Here is a 13,277-nt window from a genome sequence, read left to right as displayed (position 1 = left end):
TTTAAGTTGGTTAAATCTTCCTAAGTGCTCATCATGTTTTCTTTTTACAGGCAGTCATATTTTAGAACTATCTTGTAACTTATTTTTCGATATTTGCAGATACAAAGTTTCCATCACAACCTGACTCTCAAATGCTCTTTGTTATAGGGACACTGATTAGTTATTTTATTTAATAAAAATCAGAAGGGTTGGACTCCCAACATGTGGGAGCCATTTGAGAAAGAAGAAATGCCTGATAGGATTGTTGACCACTGACATTTCATGGAATGAGTATGTCCCTGTCAGGTAGACAGTTTTGCTTAGGGATTAAGACCTGAGTTCACCATCACCATCTGGCCATTGGATTTCTTTTACCTTTTTTCCTTCTGCTTTTCATTCATTTGCCTTTATCTTCTGGACTTTGTTATTTTCTCACATCTCTTTTCCACATAGTTAGCTCTTTCTTAGCAGAATGTATTTTCCTTCTCATTGTTTTTATTTTGGAGTAGCTTTATTATCTTCTTCAATTCCTTTCCTCAGTTTTGTCAAATCACTTCATCTCTTGTTAGTTTATTATTTGAAATATTTTTCCAATAGTCCTTATCCCTTTACTTTGAGATTATAAAGATACTTATCTGAACTTTTCTTCAGTTTCTTGGGAATAGTGCATCTGAAGTACATCTTTCATATCTTTTGCTTGCTGTGCTAATTTCCCTGTGTTTTTAGTACCTATGTATACAGGTCCTGTTGAATTCTTTATTTCTTTATTATCTGTGAGTGAGGTATGATTGCCAAATCTAGCAAATAAAAATACAAGACATCCAGTTAAAGTTGCATTTGAAATAGAAAATGAATATATTTTTATTATTACAAGTGTATGCCATGCACTATTTTATATATTATTTTAGTATTCTTCTAAAGGGTGCTTCTTCACTTATCCACATGTGTATCCTGCTTTGAAAGCACATCTCCTCTGAGACAGAGCTCAGAAACTGTGTAAGAGATCAATATGGACCAAAGTGGAGCCTCTGAGCTCCTAAGTCTTTTATTTTACTGTTTGGTATTGATTCACCTTTGTTTATAAGAATTTTGGTGCAGAACCAACTGATGTTCTTCCTTTTCTTCTGGTCTCACTTCTTTCAATTTCAACTTTGGGGGCAGAAAAGAATAAAGTAGAATTGCGTGCTCCCTTCATCAATCAACCTGCCTCCCATGACATTTTGTGACTCAGAACTGGACCCTACAGTTCTTTCATAGCCTACATATATCCACAGTCTTCATTGGTTCAAGTATAGGAGTCTCAGTGTAGCCTCTCAAGATTCCATAACATTGAGAGTGTTGGCTTTCAGCATCCTTCTTCATTGAAGCCCATGATTCACTGACTTTTGACAGACAGTGTTTATGAACTTCGGGTTGGGGTTCTTTGCTCTTTCCTAGGTTCGTGTAGATGGATATTTTCCCATTTATTCTGTTTGAGGGTTTTCAAAAGGAGGTGTAGAGTAAACTTGCTTTCACTGTACCCTCTTTTAGCTGAGGTTTTGGGAATGGCTTCTTAAGGTGGATTTTGCTATCTCCAGTCATGATTATCACATCAAATCTTTATTGGGCATTTACCACATGACAGTCACTGAATTAAACAGTTTATGTGGGTTTATACAGCCTCCCCCCACCCCCCATTATTGTGCCCATTGGTATATAGATAAGGAAACAAAAGCTTGGTGAGTTTAGCTGACTTCTTTAAAATTGTACAGCTATTCAGGGTTTAGTTTCAACACAGTTTGAGCCTGGTTTCGGAATCCACTCATATCTACTGTACGACTCTAACTTCAGTATCAGGTCAGGGCTTTTACTCAAGAGGAAGACTTTTTAGGTTCCAAAATAAGCAATATTCTGGCAATCAGTTGGTTAAAATATAACAAGAACAGAGATAAGGGTACTATAATCAGATAATGTAGTTATAGATTTGGTCAAGTGGAAACATCATCTGAACAAGGCATGGAAACATCGTCTGGACATGGAAACATGGCCTGGACAGGGCAGTGGGAGCCAGGAGGAGCTCTGTACTTGACTGCCTTTCATGTGGGTTCTGTCCTTCACTCAAAGGCACAGGTTTCTGAGATCTCTGAAAAGTCTGTCTGCATCCATTGGCTGTGTTCCCTTTGATGAAAAGCATTTTTCACAAGCTGTGGTGTGCCAGAAGCTGCAGCCTTGTGGGATCCAGCTGAGGACTCCTGAAGAGACTTAGAGTTCATTCAGCAACCTTGTGGAACTGACTCCAATATTGTATGAACTCTGTCTTATTATGAAATCATCATGAATATTGGTGATCTCTGCATACCATGGAAGGACATGTTGGAATCAAGATCATTTAGGAAAAAAATCAGATGGTCTGTGACCTACTTTATCTGTACTTCACTGGGGAAAGGTCAAAAGCTCTGTCCTGTGCCAATTTTGCACTCATCCTTTCTGCAAGCCCTTTCCAAGGAGATTAGGTTCTTACTACTTTATTACTGCAATAAAATGTATGGCCAGGATTCTGGAATGAAAGAGCTGCTGCTACAGAAGCTGTAATAGAAGAAGCTGTAACTTAAGCATAGGCTTGGAAAATGGCCATAAATGCATTCTTTTATAGGGAAAATACCTTCCAATTCCCCACAGTAGAATAGGCACAAACAGATGTGAAATGCCATGGATGCTGCCTTCTTTCAAGAGTGACCCACATGATATTTTTGTATAAAAGCCATTCTGTGAATAATTGTTGTAACATAAAGTAGGGTATCATTAATTGTGGTTAATGTTTCTTTGATGGTATAACTAGTAGTTAACCAGTTAATATTAGGTAAATACAGTGCTTCTGCAATAAGTGTCATTTTGAGCTTTGCTTTTGGACATCAAAACTTTTTTTTTGAGAAGTTAAATCTTAAAAAAAAAAATTTTTATTGGAGTATAGTTGCTTTACAATGTTGTGTTAGTTTCTGCTGTACAGCAAAATGGACCAGCTATACATACACAAACATCCTTTCTTTTTCTGATTTCCTTCCCATTTAGGTCACCACAGAGCACTGAGTCAAGTTCCCTGTGCTATAAAAGCTTTTAAAATCCTGTCCTTATGCTTCTCTTTTGCGTCTCTTCTATCTCTCTGACTCATTAATCTCTCCCATTCCTGAGAACTGGTGTGATGGGAGAGGCACGTTCATTTTGGGGGTCATTTTTTCCCACAAATTAAAAACTTTTTTATAATTATAATTATTCCAATGCACAGATGCAGGCACTGGAGTTACTTCAGGGGAAAGAAGGTCACCCTTGTGAGTTTCCATAGTAGATCAGGGAAATTTTCCTGATGTGATTCACTGACATCTTCTATCAGACATTGCTTTGGCAAGCAAGAGAAACTTGATTCACATTTTAATATGGCTGAGTTGTCGTCAAAAGCTTCTCTGAAGTAAATGCTAGACAGAAGAGTTTTTACAAAGTATGGGAAACATTCTTAGTTGATGTGAAAGGAACTGTGAAACAGTGTACAAAAGGCAATGTTACGTTTTAATATAGTTCTTAATATAATAATATTGGTACTAAAGCAAATTGGGGAGCCCATAGATTTGAGATATTTAAATCCTTTAGTACCCTGTTAAATCATTTTATGGGAGGAACACCAAAGTTATGCATTTATGTTGCTAAGTATTTGAGGAAGATATTTTTATTCTATTTTTTGGCCATACAATGTGACATGTGGGATGTTAGTTCCCTGACCAAGGATCAAACCCGTGCCCCCTGTGGTGGAAGTGCAGTGTCTTTACCACTGGACCTCCAGGGAAGCCCCTGCGGGAGGTATTTTACTTTGCCTTTCCACCATCTCCATCCTCCTAAGCAACATTTCTCACTTGAATGACCTTTTATTCAGCTTATCTAGTGCTGTCATGGACATTACCTACGCTATTCCTCATGGCAATTTTAGCCACCATCGGAAACCAGAAACTCAGAGCTTCTGGACAGTGCACAAGGATAGACTAAAAGCTGAGGGTGTGTTGGCTCAGAGTCTCAGCACCAAATGCTGCTCTTGTTACGATGATCACCACGGGCAAGTAGCGCATGGGTCTTTAGCTCATGCTGCTACTTGCCAATCTAAAGTGTCGTGTATCTGGGACTTCTAGATTATGTAAAAGATGTTAACCATCCATTCACATTGCAGCGATGTCTGATGTGATGACAGTTCAGAAAAACCTTTGATCAGAGGCTATCTTAAAAAACAAAACAAAACAGTGTAAGCCTCAGGAAGGATTATTTCGTATCTCAGTTTGTTCTTTTGGGTAACATAGTAGCTCACAACTGAAGCCCCTCTTCAGTGTGTCCATGTCAGGTGCCATGGCTGCTCTGTTCATCATCACTGGGGCACCTTGATTCCTGTGGGTGGAATTCACCCATATGTTGCCTGATCCAGAGTGGATGGTTTATGCCAGTATTTTAATAGATCATAAATTTACCTCTCCACTGGAGGTTTTTGAGATCATATGAACCAGTTACCCATTCAGTTAATTGTCCTCTCACATTCTGTTATAGAAGTAAAAATTATGTGTGTGTATGTATAATACTTTTTATCCTTTTGCCAAAGTCACTCTCCCAGCAGAGATTCTTTACCCCTTCTTTTCTTACCCACCCCAGCTTTATTTTTTATTTATTTATTTTTTTGGCGACACTGTGAGGCATATGGAACTTCCCCAACCAGGGATCAAACCTGCGCCCCCTTCAGTAGAAGCATGGAATCTTAACCCCTGGACCACTAGGGAAGCCCACCCCCAAGCTTTATTGAGATATGTTGATATATAACATTGTGTAAGTTATAGATTACAACGTGATTTAATGTATGTATATATTGAATGAAATCATTACTACAGTAAAGTTAGTTAACACATCCACTGCTTTACATAATTAGCAAGTTTTTCATGTGGTGAAAATGTTTAAGATCTACTGTCTTTTTCCACTGTCCAAATATTCCCCTGTCTTGCCACTCCATCTGAAGTTCCATCATTAGGTGAAAATCTCCTCGGGTCCATCTTTAGTTTGTCATTTCTCTTAATCCCAGTAACATTTCATGGAGATGTTATAGTTTCATATTTGATTTTGTCATTTTCTTGAGTAATTTGATTCTATCACTATCTTAACGTATTATCTTTTTCTTTTCTACCACATGGGAAATCCGTCAAAGACAAGCACGTGAACTTTGAAGGGCTCATGAGAAATTCCAAGGAAGCTTAAGGAGGGTCATTTTAGAAGAGTTTAACGAAGGAGGATTTACAACTGTGTGAAGATAGAAGGAAACTGTGATGCGGTATCCTTAGTGTTAGAAACAGCATTCTCTCCTCTAGGCCCCAGATGGTGAGTGGGGACAGTGGTCACCACAACCCAGAGGCAGAGACAGCAATGTGGAGAGGGCCACATGACAAGAGCCGTGCTGTGCACAGACAGCCTTCAGGAAACCATTTCACTGCTTGCTGATACTTCTTAATGGCCAAACCCATCCAGAAGCCAGGAGACGAGTGAAGCCATCGATGTGATTCATGTGTATCACCTTTCTAGGGCACAGAGACAAATGCAGAATGTTTGAGAGTGCATCTGGAAAGGTGACAAGCAGTGATCACAAGTGATGATGAGTGCAAGCATCATATCACTGAGTCCACTTCTTGGCATCTCTCAGGTTCCTAACACACTGTGTTAGGAATTTGGAAAACCAAAATGGCAGGGCCATAAACACCAAATATTGCACATCATTGCCCTAGTCACTCACCAGAGAGGATCTTCATGGATTTTTCCATGCAGATCCTACTGAATAGTACTCTGATTATTCATCAAAATTTTTGGTTACAGCTAACCAAATATAGAACTATCATTAGAAACATCATCATTCAAGAATGCGAGGAATAGGACTTTTGAGGACGTAGCAGGCTTGATAAGTGGCTGGCACGTGGCAAGATCTGACTAGGATGATTCACTATTTCATCTAAAACCAGTTTTACAGCTTTTTGCATTTCAATTACTCCTTTGGAAAGGCATCCTATGGTTTAGAAATTTTGCTTGTCTCTAGAAAAATGTTGTAGTTTTATTTTCATATTCCCTGTCTTTTAAATTTCAGTTAGTGCTACTAACCTTCCCTCCCCCATGCAAAGATTCCTTCCAGCACTCTAGCTCTTCACCTAGTTGTGACAAAGTATATATCAGGGCATATCTAAGGTAGCAAAGCCAAGAAAATGTTTTTAGTGAAAGTTCAAATGGAATTGATTTGAATTAAAGTCTGTTGACATATATAATAGTAAAGAAAACAATTTTCTGTTGGTCAAAAGCTTTGGGATTGAAAGGTACTACAACACTGTGGATCAGTGTCAGAAAGATATTTGAGCAAATGCTGTTGAACATCAAAGTCACTTGAAGTGTCAATTGCTTTGAGAGAATATAAAGAAAACCTGATGATTTCATCCTGTGGTTGAGCAAAAAAAAAAAAAAAAAAGCTCTGCTAGAGATAAGGAAGGAAGAAAAGAGGTTGCATGGTCCTAAGATATGTATATCCTTTGACCTTAGGATACTAAAGCTTATTAAAAAAAATCCCCAGGTTACTAAAGCTAGAGATGGTATTAAATTCAAAGTTGAGTGATGCACTGTAAATGTTACTCACTTGCTCATAGACACATAAGTGTTATTTATACTCTGGATTATTTTAATTTGATATATGAACTTGATATTTCTTGGCAGGGAGTTGTCAAACATGAGTGAATTATCCCAAGATAGTAGAAGGAGAAATGAGAGAAATGATAATTGACAAGGTAGGCTGATTTAAATATTTATTGATTTCAGTTCAACAAATAATGATTATTTTGATATTACCTGCAGTCAACTGCTACATGAATGAGAAGTGAGTCCCAGATTTTAACAACCTGTGTTGCCATTTCTTTTCTCAAGCCAGTTCTGTCCTCCATCAGCTCCTTGTAACTGGTTTTAGATCTCTATCTTCTAAGAACTTAGGCATCCCATAGGAAATAGACATGTAAATGAGAATTGATTTTAAGCTTCAAATGTTTACCCTGTTTCTGAGTAAAAGAGTGCTGCCCTTCAACTTTCAGTCTATTCAGAAACTGTATCTGCAGTAAGTATTTATCAAGTGTTTACTATGTACCACTTTATGAGCACCAGGAATAGAGAGTGAACATTACTGAGAAGTTTCCTACCCTCAGAGAGCATGCACCTGAATGTCAGAAACTAGGTAATAAACAAATAGATCCATGAGATTCTTTCATTGTAATAAAAGAAGGAGCATACTGATATTTAAGTGTAATTAAGAAAACAGTAAGGTAGTGTGTTAGAGAGCATGTGTTTGAGCTCTTTTATTATTTATTATTATTATTTATTTATTTATTTTAACTGTTCCAGATCTTAGTTGCAGCATGCTGGACTTTCAATCTTCCTCGTGGCGTGCAGGATCTTTAGTTAGGGCATGCAGACTCTTAGTTGCGGCATGTGGAATCTAGTTCCCTAACCAGGGGTCAAACCTGGGCCCCCTGCATTGGGAGTGCAGAGTCTTGGGCCCTGGACTACCAGGGAAGTCCCTGAGCTGTTTGAAATTGAGTGGTCTTGGAGGCCCTTTCTGAAGGGAATATTTAAGCTGAGGTTTGAATGGCAAGTAAGAGGCAGATATGAATAGTTGAGAGGACAGAATGTTCTAGCTGAACTGAAAAGCATGTGCAAAAGCCCTGAGGTGGGAGCACAGTTTATGTTCAAGGTAAGCAAGGAATGGTCAAATGCCGTTAGAGAAAAGCCTAAAATGATATTTAATTTGACATTAAAAAAAGTATAAACTCATGCTATTAAATGGTCTCGGTGTGCTTGTATATTGAAAGTTCACTAATAAAAATTCTAATCTGATTAGGACTCTTGAAATGTTAAACACATTTCAAATGACTAGGGAGAAAATTTAATTTTCACAAAATAGATAAGAAACTTAGTAACAAATCAAGCAACTTCTGTATACTGAACACCTACTGGGTGCTGTGTGTATTGTGTATAGTCTCTATGAGAAAAATGTAGTCACATAAGATAGAACTTTTATCTTCAAGATGATTTGAAATACTGAGAAGAGTTATAAGCCCATAAAAAGATAACTAATGACACAGTGTCACACCAAGTCCAAATGAATCAATCATGAGTGATCTTGAGGAAGGCAAGGTAGCTGACAAACCACCGTGCTCAGAGTGGCTTCTGGAAGGAAATGAACTTGGAATTGGAAGGGAGAACTAAGCGACCAGAGGCTGGTGGGTTTGTGGTAATGAGAAGGAGTTTTGGGGAGCAGTCACACATCAAATACTTGTTATGGTCTTTCTTCCTCTTCCTTCTTCATACCATGATACTGAATAGAGTTCTCATAACTTGATTTTGTTTTTGCCACAATCAAAATACATACCTAAATCATTAAGAAGTAGTGTGAGACTTTCCTTACAGGAATGATCTACTTGCTATGTTATTGAGAACAAGGCTTCCTATCCCTCCAGATAGCATCTCTGTGAAGAAAATGCTAGTCCCCAAGGTATTAATTTTTCATTTTCATGATGCTTCACTATTGCAAACAGAAGAAACAAATATAACCTCCTTCAATATTGAGAAATAAGAGAAATGTAATGTAATAATGCCTGTTGTTGATATCAACCCCATTTCTTCTACAGTGAAGGAGATGACTTGGGGTCACTGGGCCCTATGTACACAGCTACATGTTACAGCATCTCTTAAAAAGTGTTCCTTGAAGGTGAATCAAAGTTGTTGGTATATCCAAGGTTGCTTGACCCCTCTCTATGGGACCTTCCTGATCCTATAAAAGGACTAAAAGCAAATAAAGAAATAGAGCTCAGTGAGCCGTTAAATCAATGGTGTAAATGGACTCTTGGCACCTCATTGACTTTCACTGGTCATTGAGTCAGGTCCACACTGTTTGTTCTGTTTGTTGAGGGTCAGTTCAGTAGCTTGTTCTTTGTTTTATCATCTGCTCGGTATTCCTCTCTATTGGGGCTACAGACTGAGATGCGTGTGTGTGTGTGTGTGCGTGTGTGCGTGTGTGTGTGTGTGTGTGTGTATGGGCACATACACATACACATGTGTATTTTCTTGAGGTCTTAGAATGGTTCTTAAACCTAGAAAATCATTATAATTACTTGGGGTCTTTACAAAATACAGGTGCTTGGGACCTGAAATTATTTAGATAAAAATTTCTGTGCTGAGGCCCAGATACCAGTATACATTTTTTTAAAAAGTTTCTTCAGGGCCTCTAAAGTTCAATGAATTTTGAGATCCACTGAGCTCTCATGAGAGTATAAATGCCTTGATTTGTATGCACATATTTCTGTCAGATGCTTTAAATGAAGTCATTAACCAAGATGCATTTCCAGAGTTCAGGTCATTGAGTTTAAAATCAAATGAAATACATTTCTGGGTGATAGAACAGTAAGGACATGAAGGGAACTTTTATACAGAAGTAGCTGCTGTCTCAGACAGCACAGTCCTGACCAAAGAAAGCTAGTGCTCAGGTCACAGCCACTGAGACACATTTAGGAACAATAAATGACTTCACAGTGCCATTACACCAGGTGTGAGGTAGTCACTGGCATTCAACTTCCTGTTCCTTGATCAAGGGGAGAACCTTAGCTGGGCAACAAGCGAATCAGACTCTGCTAGCTTGTGATGCATGGGTGCTGAGAGGTTCTGATGAGGCAGTATAGTCCTCCTTGTGGAATAAAATAAGAATAAGAATAAGAAAGAGTGAATTCATAAGTGACAATCCTTCCTTTCTATCTGTGAGGAGCCGTATCAATGGGAAAGATCCATCTTCCTCCTCCAGTGCAGTCACTCTATAGGGTGAGCTCTTCTTCAGGGTATTGTCAGTGGTACAACAGTGGCAGCAAGTATAGAATTTGGACACAGATACCAAATGTAACTACCTGTGGTTACACTTCTTACTAGCTGAGTGGCCTTGGGCAAGTTCTTTGACTTGTTTAAACCTCTTTTTCTCTTAATTGTAGACAATTACAATACTGGTGTGAGAATTAGAGATAATTTTCTCATAGATTCACTTAATGAATATTCGTTATGTAACTAATATGAAGCTGGTACTATTCTAGGAACTAGGCATAAAGCAAAGAATAAAGCAGACAAAATCTCCAGCTTTCCTGGAACTTACAGGGTAGAGCAGAACAAGAACAATAAGCAGATTAACAGGCAAAGGCACAGTATGCCAGAAAGTTGAAAAGGGCTTTGGAGAAGAAGCAAAGCAGATAGAACAGGAATTCTAGGGGAATGCAGATTTTTAGGGCAATATTGAGATTTTATATCAGGAGAAGCTCATTGATAATTGAGAAGAATCCTAAAGGAATTAGGACACTTGAGCCAGGTAGATACACATTGAAAGTTTGTATCTGGCAGGAGACATAGCAAGTGCAAAGGCACTGAGGTAGAGACAGAAAATGAGTGAGTGTCTGGTAGACAATGAAGTCACAGTAAGGCCAAGTCATGAGGCAAAGTCACGGAGGCAACTGTGTCCTTTGATAGGCTTAGGAATCCTCTGGGGGGGGGGTGTTGTTGAAGCATGGATTCAGATTTAGTGAGTCTGGAGTGTGAGTCTGCATTTTGAACTTCTTTCAGGTCTGCAGACCACACTGAATAGAAGCAGAACAGGGCCACATAAACCATTGTAAATAACGGTGTTGGATTTGACCATATGTGAAATGGGGAGCCACAGGAAGGTTGGGAGCAGAAGGGTGTGTTGAAATGATAGCTCTGGCTGCTGTGATGATGAGGTGTGGTCAAAAGCCCTGGCTGGCTTTGCCCATTGTCTGGTTTCATCCTAGTGCCACCCCTCACCCACTGCCTTTCTTTGGCAAGTTGCTTAAACTCCTTTTTCTCCCCACTTTTTTTTTTTTTTTTTAGTTTTTTAAAAATTTATTTATTTTAATTGGAGGCTAATTACTTTACACTATTGTAGTGGTTTCTACCATACATTGACATGAATCAGCCATGGGTGTACATGTGTTCCCCATCCTGAACCCCCTCCCACTTCCCTCCCCATCCCATCCCTCTGGGTCATTCCAGTGCACCAGCCTTGAGCACCCTGTCTCATGCATCGAACCTGGACTGGCGATCTGTTTCACATGTGATAATATACATGTTTCAATGCTATTCTCTCAGATCATCCCACCCTCGCCTTCTCCCACAGAGTTCAATAGACTGTTCTATACATCTGTGTCTCTTTTGCTGTCTCGCATACAGGGTTATCATTACTATCTTTCTAAATTCCATATATATGTGTTAGTATACTGTATTGGTGTTTTTCTTTCTGACTTACTTCACTTTGTATAATAAGCTCCAGTTTCACCCACCTCAGTAGAACTGATTCAAATATATTCTTTTTAATGGCTGAGTAATACTCCATTGTGTATATGTACCACAGCTTTCTTATTCATTCATCTGCTGATGGACATCTAGATTGCTTCCGTGTCCTGGCTATTATAAACAGTGCTGCGATGAACATTGGGGTACCCGTGTCTCTTTCAATTCTGGTTTCCTCGGTGTGTATGCCCAGCAGTGGGATTGCTGGGTCCAGTTTTTTAAGGAATCTCCACACTGTTCTCCATAGTGGGTGTCCTAGTTTGCATTCCCACCAACAGTGTAAGAGGGTTCCCTTTTCTCCAACACCCTCTCCAGCATGTATTGCTTGTAGCCATTCTGACCCGCGTGAAATGGTACCTCATTGTGGTTTTGATTTGCATTTCTCTGGTAATGAGTGATGTTGAGCATCTTTTCACATGTTTGTTAGCTGTCTGTTTTGAAAATTCCTGAACCTAGAGAGAAGGTGAAAGAAAAGTACAATGAGCACTCTTACATCCCTCAGCTAGATTTATCAACAATTAATATTTTGCCATATTTGCTTTATCTCATACTCTAATCTTATTATTAACCATTTAAGAGTCAATTTTCATCCCTACTTCATTATGTACCTTCTAAGAATAAGAAAAATCTCCTATGTAAATATAATCAACTGTCAAATTCAGAACATTTGATATTGATACGATCATCTAGTATAAAAAAATCTCAATTTCAATATAATCAATGTCTTCTACAAATAACCTTTGTAATAGTTTTCTTCTTCTGGTGTAGAATCCGGTCTAGGATATTATATTGTATGTTATGGGGCTTTAGTTTTCATGTCTCATTAGTCTCTTGACCTAGAACTGAGTCTATTGACCTCCACTTTATCTAAACAAACTTTTTGTTAAATTTTGGAGTTTTTCATGCCATTGCTATTTTCGAAATGTCTGGACCATTTATCGACTGTCACCCAATTTGGATTAAAATTTTCTAATGATTTGATTCAGGTCATTCATGATTGTCAAAAATACCACCTAAATGATGTTGTATCCTGCTTAGTGCATGCATCTGGAGGCACTTGATGTCTGTTTCCTTCATTTGTAGTAATGTTGACTTGGATCACTTGGCTAAGCTGTTACCAGCAGATTTCTCCAATGTAAAGGTACTCACTTTCCTATGTAGTTAAAATATCAGTGGAGAAGGCAATGGCACCCCACTCCAGTACTCTTGCCTGGAAAATCCCATGGATGGAGGAGCCTGGTGGGCTGCAGTCCATGAGGTCACTGGGAGTCGGACACGACTGAGCGACTTCCCTTTCACTTTTCACTTTCATTCATTGGAGAAGGAAATGGCAACCCACTGCAGTGTTCTTGCCTGGAGAATCCCAGGGACGGGGGAGCTTGGTGGGCTGCAGTCTATGGGGTCACAAAGAGTTGGACACGACTGAAGCAACTTAGCAGCAGCAGTAGCAGATGACTGATTGGCTGAACTCTATCCTATTCTTTGCTCTGATTGGCTGAGTCTGAGTCTTTGCGCTGATCAGCTGAGTCCTAGCCTGTACATTGCTCTGATTGGCTGACTTCTAGCCAGTACCTTGTTCTGATTGGCTAAGCTCTAGGCTATACTTTGTGCTGACTGGCTGACTCCTAACCTGTTCTTTTCTCTTATTGGCTGAGTCCAAGCCTGTACTTTGCCCTAATTGGCTGAGTCATAGCCTATACATTTATTTTTCTGATTGGCTAAACTCTAACCTGTACTTTGCTGTGATTGGCTGACTCCTAGCCTGTTCCTTGCTCTGATTGGCTGAGTTCAAGCCTTTACTTTGCCCTTAGTGGCTGAGTCCTATCCTGTATTTACCTCTGATTGGCTCCCATCAGGTAGTTTGCTCTGATTGGTTTGTCTCCTAG

Source organism: Bos indicus, chromosome X (assembly GCF_029378745.1).
Source record: "Bos indicus isolate NIAB-ARS_2022 breed Sahiwal x Tharparkar chromosome X, NIAB-ARS_B.indTharparkar_mat_pri_1.0, whole genome shotgun sequence".
Lineage (NCBI taxonomy): Eukaryota > Metazoa > Chordata > Mammalia > Artiodactyla > Bovidae > Bos > Bos indicus.
This window is presented reverse-complemented; position numbering follows the sequence as displayed.